Genomic DNA, 17,837 nt, shown 5'->3' with positions numbered 1-17,837 from the left:
GCGTTGTAGAACTGTTACCACTGCTCTTTCCTGGACAAAGGAAAGTAGGGTGGTTTCCACTGATGGGGTAGGGTGCCTAATACTGCCCGGTCCAGAGCAAGGGAAGGTACCGTGACTCAGGAATGCCGTCCTCTCTCGAGCAGGGGAGTAGTGTGACTTTAAGTGCCCCTACCTGAGCGGGAAGAGTAGCGCGGCTAACACTGCCCACAGCCACTCCTGGGAGAGTGCAGTCGCCTACAGTGTTCTCTCCAGAGAAGGGCAGAGTGTGGTAGTGAACGCAGCTCTCTTTTGAGCCAGAGAGGGCAGGGTGAGTCCCACAGGCCAATCCTGGGTGTGGGAGCAGTTTCAACACATCTCTCTGGGAGGAAGCAGTGCTTGAAATGGAAAAATAGAAGTGAAGGAACTCTGTACCACAGTGCCTGCTTGTTTCTGAGAAGTGCTGGTACTCCCCAATTAAAATTATTATGTTGCTCTTGAGAAGTGCCGGTACTCTCCCTCTCAAAATAAACAAGCATTTACAATGCAATGGTTTTGCCTTTGTTAAAGTTAGAGCTATTGGCATTGCTCTTGACATTATTTTTATTTATGTTTTTTTTTAACATAAATAAATGGCATTGTCATTTACAATGCCACTAGCTTTATCTCTCGCAAATGACACACACAAACACACACAGAGCCCCCCCACACATACACCCACACAGAGCCCCCCACACACACAGCCACACAGAGCCCCCCACACACACAGCCACACAGAGCCCCCCACACACACAGCCACACAAAGCCCCCCACACACACAGCCACACAAAGCTCCCCACACACACAGCCACACAGAACCCTCCACACACCCACACAGAGCCTTCCACAGACACCCACACAGCACAAGCAGGCAACAGGGGCACACGGAGGCACAAGCAGGCAACAGGGGCACACGGAGGCACAAGCAGGCAACAGGGGCACGAAAACGGAGGCACAAGCAGGCAACAGGGGCACACGGAGGCACAAGCAGGCAACAGGGGCACACGGAGCCACAAGCAGGCAACAGGGGCACACGGAGGCACAAGCAGGCGACAGGGGCACGAAAACTGAGGCACAAGCAGGCAACAGGGGCACACGGAGGCACAAGCAGGCAACAGGGGCACACGGAGGCACAAGCAGGCAACAGGGGCACACGGAGGCACAAGCAGGCAACAGGGGCACACGGAGGCACAAGCAGGCAACAGGGGCACACGGAGGCACAAGCAGTCAACAGGGGCACAAGCAGGCAACAGGGGCACACAGAGGAATAATAATCAGCGCCAGGACACCTCCGGGTAATTCAAATGCAAACTGTGTGAATATTCTAAAATAGCAAACTTCACTGAAAGAAAGGAAACGCATCCAGCTATGAATTAAAAGTTCCCTTGGAAAACGCTGCATTAATACCTGGGATAACCTGGGGCTCTAATTAGTTGAGCAGCAATGACACAGGCACATTGACAGAGGGATTTGTTGCAAAACCTTGTTTGTTTGGATCCTTGATTGTCAAATTTGTTTTTGTAAACCTTGTTCAATGTGCACACGATTCTCGGTTACAAAAGGAGCATTTTGTGACCGAGGGTAAGCGGCTTCTTATTAACTTCCCCTCTGGATCTGTGTCAGAGCTTCCAGGCTGACATCTTTACAAGCTCATTATTTTAATAATCAAAGCCTGTCAGTTCTTGTAATCTCATTATCCGATCAATCAAGCATAGTTAGCGTTCTTCAGAATTACTTGAGATGGTCTTCCCCGTAATGTATACTATCATTGTAAGAGCAGCACAAGAGTCTAAATATCCTAAATAATCACAGTTTGCCTATAACATTGTTCTGGTTCACTATAACATGTCACCCTTGCGCTGTCAGGCACTAGACATAAGACGAAGCCACATTTAAATCCAATTACACAGGGTTTCCTTTAATTTGTAAAAAAAAAGTTTGCAATGTCTTTCCTTTATGTTACGGAAGCAGTTTTATAAGGAAAAATTGAGCCACTCTTCCTCTTTACATGGAACGGTGAAGTTCTTTTTTGATGACATTGACTGACCCTTATCAACCTCACCTGCCCCCTTCAAATGGGTCTCCCGGGCTGTGTAAACTATTTTTACATGGAATAATAGTGCTCGGGAATGCCCTAATTTCTATATGCCAAGATGCGCTTCATTTAGATTGTCATCACGCTCTTGATTGAACCCATCAAACGTTTGAATATTCATTATGAATCTGCTAGCGGACTGCAGATGGAGGGATGGTGGGATAGGCGAGAGCTAAAGGAGGAGGAGGGGCCAATACAATAAAACTAGAGAGGTTAGTCTGTCATATTCCTTTCCTTGTAATATATTTGTTACCCCATGGTACAAAAGGTTGCCCTGTCTAAATGCCATTATTTTGCATCTTGCGCTGAATATCAGTTAAGGAAACGTCTTTTATTTTGTTTTTCCTAAACTTGGGTATTTACCATTGTATAAGCAATTTCTCTAGCCACGCTTTGACGGTTGTGTTTTTTCTACGGAGCTACCTTGGCAGGAACATAAAAGTAGATTGCATGTTGTCCAAAATTAATACTCCAAGATGGTGTAATATGCACCAGAAATCACGTGATGGGAGATGTAAAGTTTTAAATGTAGAAAAGATAAAGAAGATGATAGTGCTGGTGGCAGGTATTTAAATATCTCTGAGATGTACATGAACTAGGGGGAGGTGTGGGCTTCGAACCAGGGGTCATGAGTACAGGTATCACAGAGGCGGCCTATTTGTGAAACTGCTGTGCAGCACGAGTAGTGTGAGCCAAAACCACGGCCACACACGGCCACACACTGACGGGAGAGCGGGAGGGGGGCGGGAACGGCCACAGGAGAGCGGGAACGGCCACACACTGACGGGAGAGCGGGAGGGGGCGGGAACGGCCACGGGAGAGCGGGAACGGCCACACACTGACGGGAGAGCGGGAACGGCCACGGGAGAGCGGGAACGGCCACACAGTGACGGGAGAGCGGGAGGGGGGCGGGAACGGCCACGGGAGAGCGGGAGGGGGGCGGGAACGGCCAAACACTGACAGGAGAGCGGGAGGGGGGCGGGAACGGCCACACACTGACGGGGGGCGGGAAACGAACCAACAGCGGGAGGGGGGACAGGAAAGGGAAGACTCACCTGGACTTCCTCGGCCGGCCTAAACAAACCTCGACGAGCCCGAAAAAACGCCCCGCCCACCGAGTGAACACGTCTACATGACGTGAGCAGAAAGGGAAAAATTCTCGGGAACGCCCCCGAATCTGGTCCGGCCTTTGACGGACAGATCCGGCTCCCAATGGCTAGCCTCCATTTATGGAGCTAGCCAATGGGAGGAGGGGGCAGATACCCGACCCCACATAGAGGATTAGAGGATATCATTAGATTTTGCTAGCGCATGCGTACTTCGTACGCATGCATCGCTAGTCAAAACCTAAAAAGCAAGTTCAATCAATTTGAGTTAATGAAATGGGTCACATTAGGTTTAGGGTAAACAAGCATTGACAAATGCAATCGTTCTAGCTAGTTATTAATGATTGGGCTTCTTAATAGATCATGTCTGACTATTAATAGATGGCCAATTAAGCTGTTTTTGTTGTATCTGTCCCTCATATCAGGAGGCAACTAAGATGATGCTCCCAAGTAAAAATGGCAGGATAAGATAGACGCTGCCACTAAAAGACACAAACTATGCATGTTCTCAAACACTGCTGATAACCAAATAAGTCAGCAATAGCAGTGGAACATAACAGGCTACTATCTTGGTTGATTTTTAAGACAGTCCATGATCGCAAACGTTTCTACAGTGTGCAAGAAAGCCATAAATTCAACAATGAGCTTCTGTGACAATAAAGTACAGAGGTGTGGCGCCGCGGCCAGGGCGACTGACGCTGGAATCTGGGGACCACGGTTCGATCCCCGGCTCCGGCGGCAGGTTAGCCCAGCACCATGTGACTCTGGGCAATAGCTCGCTTAATCTTCCCAACGGCCCCCAGCGCCTAGAGACCCTTACGGGTGATTGTGCGCTTTACAAATGTGGACTTTACTTTACTTTAAATTCGGGTGCAAAGGCAAATAGTGAACAACGCTGTGTTTTTATGACAGTCTAAGGCATACCAACAACACACTTCCTAAAGAAAAAAATAGAAATATATGCAATAAATATCACAAGCTGCACGTTATGTCGTATCCGCAGACCAACAAAAGGACTAAGTGAAGCCTCATCACCAACCACTGAAGGGAAAATAACTGGGAAGAAGTAACGATTCTCATACTATCAGTCCTTTTCCCCCTATAAATGCTGGAACCTATACAGGGAAAACTGCAAGGGCGTGCTCGTCATCACACAGATCCCGGTGCAAAAAGGAGTTTGCACCGGGATCGGACATTAACGGGTCCACTCGTAGTGTGTGTTACGTATGTGACATTGACACTTTGATTTTGCTATCTATGCAGGTGTTGTGAAGATGCATGTGTTTATTGCACTGTACCCATGAGTCCTGGAAGTAGGGGTGCACGGGTGCTGCGACACCCCCAAAATAACCTAGCAGGACGAGAATGAGCAATAAAAGTGCCTTTACATTTTGACTGTATCATGTTGCATGTACTTTTGTAATTTGAACCAAGTGAACAGGGGGTGAAAAGGGAAAGGATGTAGGTGGTAATGTTTTCTACCATGCAACAACATTTATAAATGTAAAGTGAAATCTATACATATTTCAAAATATAGCAGCAGCAATGAAAGTACAAATAAGGCATTTTTGTAATTCTGATTTTGAGGGAAACAAACAAAGCATGTGATAAGAACACAACACATCAAGGCACTTTAGTTGCGTGAGGAGCAAAGGAAAATATATGCTGAGCCCCGATTTCCAGACGTTATGGTTTCTCGCCTTTGTACATGACAGGTAATCTCCCGCACTTGTATATTCAGGACAGACTGCGCTAAAATGCACCCTGGGACACACGCCGCTCTCACCGCGCTGATTTGCTTCACTTGTTCTTTGTGTAAAACAGATTTTTCACACTCGCTAACAGTAACGGCAGCGCCCTCTAGCTCCCTCCCCCACTCTGAAGGTTGTTGCAGCACAATTGATTGTGGATCACACTCTGTGTGATCTTCGTCTGACAGTGTATGATCTTGGATGAACATGGGACCTCTCCCCAGCACAGGCTAAGAGAACATGCCCTGCTTCGGTCTCTTCCAGCAATGCCCCAGGGTGAGCCGAGTTTTACTCAGCGGTGCCGCAGATCCTATATGAGACTCTGACACCAAGTTTGATCCTGGTCTGGTGTCTGTGAATCCGCCACCATGTCTAATCTTTAACAGGGTGCTCTGTCACTGTGTGATCTTGGTGTTTGTTCGTGTTATCTATGCGCGTGATACTGTGCCTGACCTTCAGTTCTGTGCCGCTGACGCTATGATCCTATCCTGTTGACAGTATGTGTGATCTTGGTATCTGTGCGTGGTCTTCGTCTGGCAGTGGCCGATCTAGGCGTTTGTGACCCTCTGTCTGAGCGTCCTTGTGTTTTCTATGTAGCTGACGCCATGTGTGGTATTCGTCAGTTTGCTCTAACACAGTGTGATCTAGGCGTTTGCGACCCTCAGTCTGAGTGTCATTGTGTTTTCTATGGAGCTGACGCCATGTGTGATGTTCGTCAGTTTTGCTCTAACACTGTGTGATCTTGGTCTTTATACCTCTGTCTCTTGGAATCTGTGCAGCCGGGACTCTGGTATGAGCTCTCTGCAGCTTACAGTATTCATCAGTGAAGATGACACAGAGGGTGGCCTTAGTGTCTGTGCAGCTAACACACTACATTTGAGCTTGGTCTGGCAGGTTGCGATCTTGCGTGTCTGTGACTCCCACTGTGTACACTCATTTCTATTCAGCTGCCACTCTGTCTCATCTTGGGCTTTGATCTGAGTCTGGCTGTGTGTTATCTTTGTGTCTGTGATTCCCATTCTGTACACTCGTTTCTGTGCAACGGCCTCGCTGTGTGATCTTGGGCTGTGATCTTCGCCTGGCTGTGTGAGTGTGTGTGATCTTGGTGTCTGTGACTTCCACTGTGTGTATTCATTTCTATTTTAACTGCACTCAGTGTGATCTTGGGTTACGATCTGCCTCTAGCAGCCTGTGATCTTGTATTTACCCAACACATCTCCCCGCCTGGTACCGCGGCGCTATGACAGCAACCAGATCTGACATGCTTACAGTACCGCGGCGCTATGACCGCACACGGATTTGACTTGCTCGCGGCACCGAGGCGCTATGACCGCACACAGATCTGACTGTGTGCGGTAGAGCGGGAGGGGGCGGGAACGGCCACGGGAGAGCGGGAGGGGGGCGGGAACGGCCACGGGAGAGCGGGAACGGCCACACAGTGACGGGAGAGCGGGAGGGGGGCGGGAACGGCCACGGGAGAGCGGGAGGGGGGCGGGAACGGCCAAACACTGACGGGAGAGCGGGAGGGGGGCGGGAACGGCCACACACTGACGGGGGGGCGGGAAACGAACCAACAGCGGGAGGGGGGACAGGAAAGGGAAGACTCACCTGGACTTCCTCGGCCGGCCTAAACAAACCTCGACGAGCCTGAAAAAACGCCCCGCCCACCGAGTGAACACGTCTACATGACGTGAGCAGAAAGGGAAAAATTCTCGGGAACGCCCCCGAATCTGGTCCGGCCTTTGACGGACAGATCCGGCTCCCAATGGCTAGCCTCCATTTATGGAGCTAGCCAATGGGAGGAGGGGGCAGATACCCGACCCCACATAGAGGATTAGAGGATATCATTAGATTTTGCTAGCGCATGCGTACTTTGTACGCATGCATCGCTAGTCAAAACCTAAAAAGTGCTGGTACTCTATACCGGTCAGTACCGGCCCAGTTGAAGCACTAGGAGGAAGAGTAGGATGGACACTGCTCGGTGCTTAGCAGGGGGCGGAGGTTGGCTCATACTTCTACCTCCAGTACTATGGGCAGGGCGGTGGCAGGGGCGTAACACAGGCCCACGCATCCCACGCAGTGCGGGGTGGCCCTCAAGCTCAAGGGGGCCCCCTCAGCACTGCACTTCGGCCTGAGCGCTCCTAATAGAGTCCGGAGGGGGCCCCTCCACGTACCTGGCAGGGGGCCCCCCTCAATTATCGTTACCCCACTGGGTGGTGGGGAGCTTAGGGTATAAGTGCAAGCAGTATGAGGCGCATGGGACACACTGGATACATAGTAGGAGCCTCAGGTCACGAGTATATTCAGTAGGAGCAGCCCCGAGCAGTAGGTCCTAAACAGCGTGAGGAACTCAGGACAGGGGAACATGCAATGTGAAGAGCCAATATGGCTCTTAGTGTGAGGAGCCAGGGTGCATGAACAGAGTGTGAGAAGCTGAGGCGGATGAACAAAAAGTGCGCAGACCTTAGATCCCACGGCGCATGAACAGAGTGTGAGGAGCTGAGGCGGATGTTGCATCGCGGAGCACACAGTCACAAATATACTTCTATAGCATGGAGTGGCAGCACACTGTCATTTACAGAGAGCACATTTTCCGTTGAAAAGGCCATAATATCTGCACATACCGTTTTACTGACAAAACTATATAGATCACAAATGATCATGAGTGGGAATTCGGTTTCAGTGAATATTTGTCATTTGCTCATTACCAATTAAAGTGTCTTGATCCTATCAAAATCTTTGTTTCCATCACACTTCAGAAATAGGAATAAAGCGCTTCATTTGTGGTTATCCTATCTTTTTATTTTGAACTATTTGAACAGTTCCTTTTATAGATCTTTAAATGTTGGTGTGTGGTAGAAGGAAACTGCATCTTACTGCCTTTCCTTTCACACCAGCAAGATTGTTGCGTAGTTCACTTTACAAAATCCTCACACTTTGCAACAAAAGAAAGAAAAGTAAAAAGTAAATAACAGTCTCTGTGGTAAGAGAATAATCCACAGTCCGTCAGAAGACAAAGCCTGACATTTGACCTCTGTCTTTGAATACACAGCAAATGTGACAAGATAAAAACAAAGGGGCAGATTTACAAGCCCCATGCGCCACTTTTGCGCAGCCGTTGGGTCACGCAGCGGCAGTGTAAAGCTAGCGCCCTGCTGCAGAGGATTTACAACGTGACGCATCTAGGGAGATGCATCACGTTGTAAAGCCCTGCGCCACATGAAACCTGCGTCATGTTTCATGTGGGCGTTCCGACGCAGGGTGGGCGTTCCGTTGCAGGAATGCCTCGGAAAAGTGCCTTAGTGAAATCTATAAGATTTCACTCACTTTTCCGACCCCGCTGCGTCAAAAGCTTGCGCCTGCTTGAAGCAGTCGTAAAGTGTGACGCACCATGTGGAAGATAGGCCGGGTTGGCACAGTGCTGGAGTTGCATCGCGCCCGCGATACAACTCCAGCACTGTGCCAACGTTACGCCGGCAGAAGCGACACGCATGTGCCTATCCTTGCGCCATGGCGTGCCGCATTTTAAATGGGGCGCATCCGTGGTGGCGCAACAATGGCATTGCATGTCACACGTTTCTTGGCGCATCCCTTCTGATTTGCAGGGATGCGCCAGGAAACGTAAATCTGCCCCCATATGTATAGTCATCTTTAATGCCCATTCACCTTTTGAACTCCAGCATTAATATGTTGGGGGTGCTGCAACCACCACCACCGCCCCCCCCCTACACACACCCCTCCACGTTCAGTGGCAATGCTAAACTGCAACTGTACAAAAATATTTGGATAAAGGGGCCAGGAGCACCCTCTCTAATCCGTGGGCCGTCATCCACGTTTCTTAGTTTCGTCTTCGGAGTTTATGGAGGGGAGTGGTGACGTGTGTTTCTGGCGAGGGTAAGCAGCAGGAAAGGGAGCGTCCACAGAGAAAGGCTGGACGAAGGAGCTTGCATTACATAGCCAAGGAGTGAGGGCAAAGGTGCATGAGACAGGAAATGCCCCCCACCGGCCGGCTGACCCCGCAGCTGCAAGACGCACAGGGAGGAGCCCGGAATTTCAGATGTGTTTATGCGCGGGCATGGCGTGTGTACTCACAGGCGTACCCGGGAGCTGAGCTGGAATTTTCCAGCTCCGAAATAGGAGGAGGGAGGTCGGTTCTGTTCCTCTTCCGAGCCAGCCCAGTACTCTGAAACCACCACCTCTATCTCTTCCCTATCACGACCCGCCATCCCTTTGTGCCTCTCACCTCCAACCTGTTGGCTTTACAACTGGCAATCGTTAAACTACATTCACAAGAATTTATAAAGCTCCCAACAGGGTGGTGTTGGAGTGGACTGGGCCTTCAAGGCAAATTGAAGGGGGCTACTACCCAATGTTATAGACTGGTGGTGCGACGCAAAATGATGGCGCCCCCCTGCAGAATGTGAAGAGGGGCCCCTTAGTCTCCCATATATCACTTTGGTCCAGTGGTCGAAGTGGGGGAAAAAAAGTAGGGGAATTGTGGGCGGAGAATCAGAGGACGGGAATAACCTGAGGATTGGAAAAGTGGGCGGAGTCAGAGATGTGGCCAGAATGTGCGAAACATCCCAATTTTTAGTATTTGTTTGGCATTTCACTGACCAGTTACAGCTGATTGTGTGATTTAATTCAACCAATGGATACTCCTGATTATTTAAGGCATAATATGAGTTATTGACATTGAAATACATTCACAAAGTGGGATATATTTCCAGGCACAGAATGTCCCAAATAGGCTTAAAAGTGGAAGCACAAGCCATTTGTCTCCGAGCCGTGGCGTCTCTGTCATCGGCACTTCTCCTCCCTTTTTCCACAAGAGCAGTTCAAACATGAATGGCAAAATATCCTAGTTTGCAAATGTTTTCTATAAAATTATGGCTCTGCCATATTTACCACATAATGTATAATCTGCTGCATAATCTGACAATTTTAACTAATAAATTGTAGCCCAAATGGATCAAAAGTTACTGAAAATGTGACTTGTTTTGCTGCAAAGTGGATGGACCTTTCTCACTACTGCATTTGTATGTTACACTGGTACTAATAAGGCAAAATCTCTGCAAAGACTGGTAGCATGTGTAACAAGCATTAGAAATGCAATCGGGCTCGGATTTATTTGAGTTTGAGCTAATGGCATTGTAAATGCCAATGTCTTTTTGCCATGTGTTATGGAGTGTGTGCATGTGGTGTGTAGTGGAAGTATGTTGGTTGAATTGTAATTTTACCAATGGTGGCATGCTGTGCTTTATATGAATATGTTTAAAAGTAAAGTGTACCATACTGCGATTGCTTGGTGGAAAAGTGCACTGCCGGCTGGAGGTGTGTGTGCCTGGTGGAAGGGTGCACTGACGGCTGGTGGGTGTGTGCTTGGTAAAAGCGTGCACAGATGGATGATGGTTGTTGGTGTTTGTGCATGGTGAAAGCATTCATTGACGGCTGGGGGTGTGTTGTTGTGTGTGTTGTTTTCTGTGTGCTTGTGAGTGTGTGCTGGTGAGTCTGCGGGGGTGAGCCTGGGGAGTGAGTGTGGTGGTGAGTGTGTTGTGTTGAGTGGTGACAAGTGTGTGGTGTTGAGAGACTGAGGTGTGTGGTTTGTGTGTGCGTTATGTGTGTGTGGTGTATGTGTGTGTGGTGTTTTCTGCACACTCACACACTGCCCCGTAACATTCACACACTGCTCACCCGCACACTCCCAATGTCACCCTGCATAGTCACACACTGTTTACCCTGCACACTCATTCTGCACACTCACACAATGTGCACCCTGACACACTGTCTCTGCAGTCACTCTGCACTCACTGTCACTCTGCACTCACTGTCACTCTGCACTCACTGTCACTCTGCACTCACTGTCACTCTGCACTCACTGTCACTCTGCACTCACTGTCACTCAGCACTCACTCTGCACTCACTGTCACTCTGCACTCACTGTCACTCTGCACTCACTGTCACTCTGCACCCCCACTCTGCACCCCCACTCTGCACCCCCACTCTGCACCGCCACTCGCCACTCTGCACCGCCACTCTGCACCGCCACTCTGCACCGCCACTCTGCACTCTGCACCGCCACTCTGCACCGCCACTCTGCACCACCACTCTGCACTGCCACTCTGCACTGCCACTCTGCACCACCGCACCGCCACTCTGCACCGCCACTCTGCACTGCCACTCCGCACCGCCACTCTGCACCGCCACTCTGCACCGCCACTCTGCACCGCCACTCTGCACCGCCACTCTGCACCGCCACTCTGCACTCTGCACCGCCACTCTGCACCGCCGCACTGCCACTCTGCACCGCCACTCTGCAACGCCACTCTGCAACGCCACTCTGCAACGCCACTCTGCACTCTGCACCGCCACTCTGCACCGCCACTCTGCAATGCCACTCTGCACTCTGCACCGCCACGGCACCGCCACTCTGCACCGCCACTCTGCACTCTGCACTGCCACTCTGCACCGCCACTCTGCACCGCCGCACCGCCACTCTGCACCGCCACTCTGCACCGCCACTCTGCACCGCCACTCTGCACCACTGCACCAACATTGCACTGCACCGCCACTCTGCATCGCCACTCTGCACCACTGCACCAACATTGCACTGCACCACCACTCTGCACCGCCACTCTGCACCGCCACTCTGCACCGCCACTCTGCACCACTGCACCGCCACTCTGCACCGCCACTCTGCACCGCCACTCTGCACTCTGCACCGCCACTCTGCACTCTGCACCGCCACTCTGCACCGCCACTCTGCACCGCCGCACCGCCACTCTGCACCCCCACTCTGCACCCCCACTCTGCACCGCCACTCTGCACCGCCACTCTGCACCGCCACTCTGCACCGCCACTCTGCACTCTGCACCGCCACTCTGCACCGCCACTCTGCACTCTGCACCGCCACTCTGCACCGCCACTCTGCACTCTGCACCGCCACTCTGCACCCCCACTCTGCACCCCCACTCTACACTCTGCACCGCCACTCTGCACCGCCACTCTAAATGACAATGACTTATATTTATGTTTTGGTTTTAAAGACACAAATAAAAAGGCATTGCCATTTACAATGCCAATAGCTTAAACTCACATAAATGCGAGACCTTTTGCATTGTAACTTATTTCCCCCCCCCCAATCAGGCGCCCAGATCTACAAAGCAACACTTCAAGATAAAGTCCAGGGCTGGGCTGTCCCCTAAAGCCGGAAGCAGCTATTAACGCGTTTCATGGTAAAATCAGGTTTCCCCAGACTAAGCATCTTGGTTTAGAAAGATACCCAAAGGTCATACCCCTGCTCACAAGGTTATGGTGACTGCCAGCTCTAAGTACCTGGTCTGACTGAACGAATTCAATATAAAGGATTCAGTCGAACTCAGATAGCTCAGTCGGGGTAAACACCCGCTGCCGAGGTCTGTGTTAAACATAGGTGCCCAAAATAGTTAAAATACATGTCCGATTTTCACTGTTTAGAATAATATATATGTGAAACAATGAACCCGAATGGAGCGCATATATATATATATATATATATATATATATATATATATATATATATATATATATATATATATGTTAATCAGTTATAGAGCTACTCACTCAGCAAGTCTAGCCATAGTGCAGTCCTCCTGGACTTATGTTGGACGTCCCTGGAGTACACTTTGCAAGTTACATTGACCGAACCCACAATAACACTTCAGTAGGTTTAAGCTACAGTTTAGAGCTTTCTATGTAATGTGTTGGTTACATGATCTAATTCAGGAGCGTGATAAAGGCCTCCCAACTCTTCAAGGGCCCCCCCATTCAGTCCAATGTCACTTACAGTCTCTGAGACACTGGAGACTCGGGCACCTCATGACATTCTGCGGGGGAAGAGGGATTTGTTTTGCGTTACGCCGCCGATCCAATTCTAATAAGACAGCTCCGTGGGTTTAGCCTACTCCAAACATCTGTGCAGCCAAGTTGGAGGGTCCGGGATCACATCTTTCAACAAATTTGGGATGTCAAATAAGGGATGTCATCAATAAAAAGTACAATAAAACTAGTGCTGCTTGGTTGAGTGATAATACGTCTGTGCTGCTCTTAAAAGCATCGGCACAGAGGCCAAGGATTGCATGAGCATAGACCCTGAAACACTGCCTACGCATGAAATTAAGACCCCAGCTGGCAGCTGCTCGGATGGTGTGGGTTTACAAAATCAGATGTATAAAAGTGATTAGAAAGGGGACGAGATAGTAATGTGCCTATACAAAGCCCGGGTTCTGGTTTACAATGATTTTACTACCATGGAGCAGGTTACCATCCCGGAGTCCTCTTTCCGAGCATCAGTGCCAACAGCTAAAGTGGCGTACATAAAACGCTGCCTGGTAGGCACCAAATCGCCCTTCACCAATCAGAAGACGGTGTTGTGCACCACAGAGAAGGGGCTGCTTTTGCCAGAGAGGTCGCCTCAACACCAGTGATACTTACTCCCCATTCCTCCGGAGCGGCACCTCTGAGACTGGCTGCTCACACCGCAAAACTCCTCTTTGAGGCAACGCCTATGAAGGCGACGGTTAAGAAGGCCGTTTATGTCAGTCACTTCGGCCCGCACTGCAGAGGTGCTGTCTTGCAGTATGATGGTGGCCGAAACCCGAATAGGACGAGGGGCGTGTGGAAGTGTGCGGATAGGACGGCGGAGCCGAGAAGGGCCGCGTAGAGACCCTGAAGGATGTTGGCGGGGAGGCAGCCGAATACTGGAGTGTGAGCGACAGTGGGCGCTGTAAGAAAAAAAAGCGTCCACGGGACCACTGTAATGAATGTGAAAAGGGAGGGGCAACCTCTCACAAAGAGGTTTGCCAGAGCTTAAAAATCGAGAAAGAACCCAACGTCAAAAGCTTTCGGGAACACCAGAAAGCTTTACCTACTACTTTTTTGTGGCAACGGAGGTGCGATTCAGCCCGCGATTCAGCCAGTCAAGCAGGAAGGAAAAGGAAACTAGTTGAGAAAAGCCTAGTATTGCAGGAAAAACACCGGGCGCCAATCATGATGGGAATTGTAGTTTGTAGAATGACGTACAGAGCCACGGTTCGCGGCTGCTATAGGTATGCAGCTCTGGGGAAATAATACCAAAACGCAACTTTACTACATCAATAATAGTGAGTATTCAACATCTATTGAATCAAGCCCAGCAATCAAATATGACGCAGTGCACTCTCTCGAATTCTTACAAAGTGAAGTGAGGCTGATGAAGCCCTTTCCCGGCCTGGCCTGCAGCAGCTGCGCGCTGAGCGCTGCTGAATGGTGAACGCGCCCGGCCATCTGGATTCACTTACGGAGGCACCCTGACAGCTCCTAATTATAATTAATGTACTTCTTTGCGCGAGCACGAACAAAATATGCCCAAGATGGCGGAACAAAACTACATTTACCCTATCACTTCAAGCCTATTAAAACGACAACACAACGAAGACGAATCACTGGCCAGATGACAGAACACGCAAAGGAATGTGTGGTTGTCTCGGCCAAAGCCCTAGGAGATACTTCTTTTTTTTCTTCTTTAACATTAGTTCTCGAAACTCCTCCCACTTTCAGTGGGGAGGAGTCCGAGCCCTAAAAATGGTAAAATAATAAAGTATCAGAAAATATACTGCATTTAGCTACAGCCTTTTTTGCTGCATAATTTAGTCCACACTGCGGCATAATGTTGTCTTCCCTTGCTGCATAATTCCAGTGGCCCCAAAGCAGGCAGCACATGTTAAAAGTGCTTGTGCATAAAGCAAAGAGACTGAAGTTTGCAAACTCAGGGGCATATTACCACAAAGTGGCGAAGAGAGGTGTTAGCCGCCTTGGCTTAACGCCTCTCTTCGCCACTTCGGAAACGCTAGGCTGCACCATATTACCAAGGATATGGTGCAGCCTAGCATTTCCCCCTGCGATGGCGATAAGTTTTACAACTTAACGCCAGCGCAGGCTGGGAAGGTTTGTTTATGTACAGGAAGGTGTTCCTTCCTGCACATAAACAAACCTTAAATGCCATTTTGTAACTTACATGTGTGCTGCTTCCTGCAGCATACATGTAAATTCCAAATTGGCATTTATAAAAAGAGGTTTGTTTATGTACAGGAAGGGACACCTGTACAGGGTGGAGCCCTGTGCAACAATATTCGTTGGTGCCCCCTAATGACACCCACCGCCACTGATTGCCTCACTACCACCCTTTAAAGATGCTCCTCAAGTTTCCATAAACACTCTCTCTCAGATGCTTTTAATTTGATTTACAGCGCCACTCATACCAGTGTAGGGTGGCAGAGCACTTTACATCACGCACATTACACAGAGACAATCAATTATACATGTGTAACTCACTGTATAGGAAATTTTACATAAGACAAATGACTACAAGGTGTACAAGTCACATGACAACCATACTAGTAGACAGTACATTTTAATAGTGATTGGTCTGGAGAAGCACAAGCTCAGAATTTAAATCGTAATACCATGGTTGGGGGTTCTATTTAATAATCAGAATTGATTTCTATCCAAATGACCACTTTTTGCAGCATTAGGATAATCAAAGACTGGGGGACGGGGGTGGGACATAACGCTCCAATTTATACCTTACAGTTTGAATGCAGTTCTTAGATGACAGTTAATAGCTCACTGTTCTATGTTAGGATTTTAACTTGTAAGTAACAAAAGGAGCTCTCTGACAAAAGCAATAACCCACTGACCTATTTACACTATGTGCACTTTGTCATCTGCATGGTACATGTTCTTTGCTAAGACACCAGGGCTTCTAAGGTCTAGCGGGGCCTTCTAAAGTCTAGCATGGGAATGTGCTCCCTCAGGAGAGTGTAAAAACTGGGGTGGCATGGTGAGCAAAAGAACGATGGATTTAACCCAGATCTCTTGACTGATGGTGAATGTATGCTTTATTCAGCATTCCGTCCATCATTTGCTTGCGTAGCCCTCAGGAGAGTGGTCTGGTGGACTGGTCATGAAGTTACCTGGTTCCCCTGTTCCAAATTCGGCAGCTCTGACCAAAGTGCCATATCTCTTCCCCACTAAACACCATACTGCCCCACTGAGAGAAACTCGCACTGCCTTTAACTACAACCCAATTGTGCCCTGCTATAAACACCTGGATGTGACCCAATTCAAATTACGCACTAGACAAGAGTAATATACTGCCTGAAAAAAAGAAAAGTAACAACATCCTGGATAAAGGAAGCACTCATAGAGAATGCAAGATTAAGTAAAGCATGTGAAACGTAAGCAGGAACAACATTGTTACCTTAACGCTTTTACACTCACTATTCAGAAATCAGTGAGTGCTTTTGCCTGAAAAGTTAAGGATATGACTAATGGGCCCGGAAGGGACCAATTTGAATGTCCATTGCTTATAGCTCTACAAAACTTGAGCAGTATGGTTGGTACGCATTTTGTTTTCCAATCCACTCATTTACCAGGTATTGCAGTACCTCAATGTGAGAAAGTTCCATCTTTCTTGCCTTGGTATGCCCCCACTTTTTTCTGAACTGCTGATGTGCTTTGACTGAGTGTGCCCTGGGTCCCTGCCAATCAGGTACCCAGGGCCTGTGTACCTTCCCTAAAAAGAAAAGCTATGCTGAAACAAAATACCCAATTGACATATCTGGCCACCTGTCAGCCCCTAGTAAATGGTACCCTAGGTACCCAGGGCATGGTGACCAGAGAAGACCCCTGAGGGCTGCAGCACTGATTGTGCCATCCTCAGGGGCCCTGTACCCTGGCACCCACACACTGCCTTTGCAGGCTGAGTGCCTAAGTACAGAACTAAACCAAGAGTCGATATGGCACACATCCCTGTGTGCCATGCCCACAGAACCCACTGCCCTTGCATACTTCAGTCACCCCTCTAGCTGTGTGCCCTATGCCAGAGGTGAGGGCACCGGGGCATGAGCCATGTACCCCTACAGTACCCAGGGCCATTCCTGGGCACTGTAAGTGCAGTGATGCCATTTAAGAGTATATGGTGCTGGGAGGTCGTCATTACGAACTCCACAGCACCATAATGGCTACAGTGAAGACTGACAAGTTTGGTACCAAACTTCTCAGCACATTAAACCCGCACTGATGCCAGTGTGGGATTTAATGTAAGATGCACGAGAGGGCATCTTAGAGATGCCCTCCAAAACCCGAACCTACAATCTACGTCTGGGCTGAATGGCTGCAGTGGCTGCCACACAGCAGACATGTAGCTGGACCCCTGGGTGGAGAGTCCCCCCCCGCTCTCCTGGGCCTGCAACAATGCACATCCTGGGCGAGGTGCTATGTCTCCTCCCCCAGGATGGACAGGGGGAAGCTTCAAAGGCATGCCGCCTCTGTGAGCTTCTCCAGACCAGTTGCTGTACCCAGCAACTGGCCCCCCACCCGTTCTACCCCCACTCTGGCGGGAAGACTGGCTGGAAAAACCACGTCAGGAAGGAGGGTGTGCCAACCTTTGCCAACTCCACCCCTCAGGTGGAGGAGGCGAGGAGAAGCACGACCCCGGGCTCCGGCCATCCGGTAGATGGGGAGCCCTGCCCAATCCCAGCTAGGCTCCTGCCCCCTCTCACAGGAGAGGAGCAGGCTAGGGGGTGTCCTCACCCCAGGACAGGGACCCATTGGTCCCTGCCCTTGCCCTACCTGTAACGCCCCATAATGTAGTTTTTAGGGGTTCCCTGAACCTTCCTTCCTCAGTTCCCGATATCAAAAGAAGAAAGAAGATCAAGAGGAAGAAGACCCGCTGCGCAGCTGCTAACAAGAGGACAATAACCTCTGGCTTGGCCCCAGCCCTACCGGCCTGTTGATCCTGGAACCTGCTCCTGCCTAATCCCGGCGACCTCCGCGGACCGCAACCTTGGG

This window comes from Lissotriton helveticus, chromosome 1_1, assembly GCF_964261635.1.
Source record: "Lissotriton helveticus chromosome 1_1, aLisHel1.1, whole genome shotgun sequence".
NCBI lineage: Eukaryota > Metazoa > Chordata > Amphibia > Caudata > Salamandridae > Lissotriton > Lissotriton helveticus.
This window is presented reverse-complemented; position numbering follows the sequence as displayed.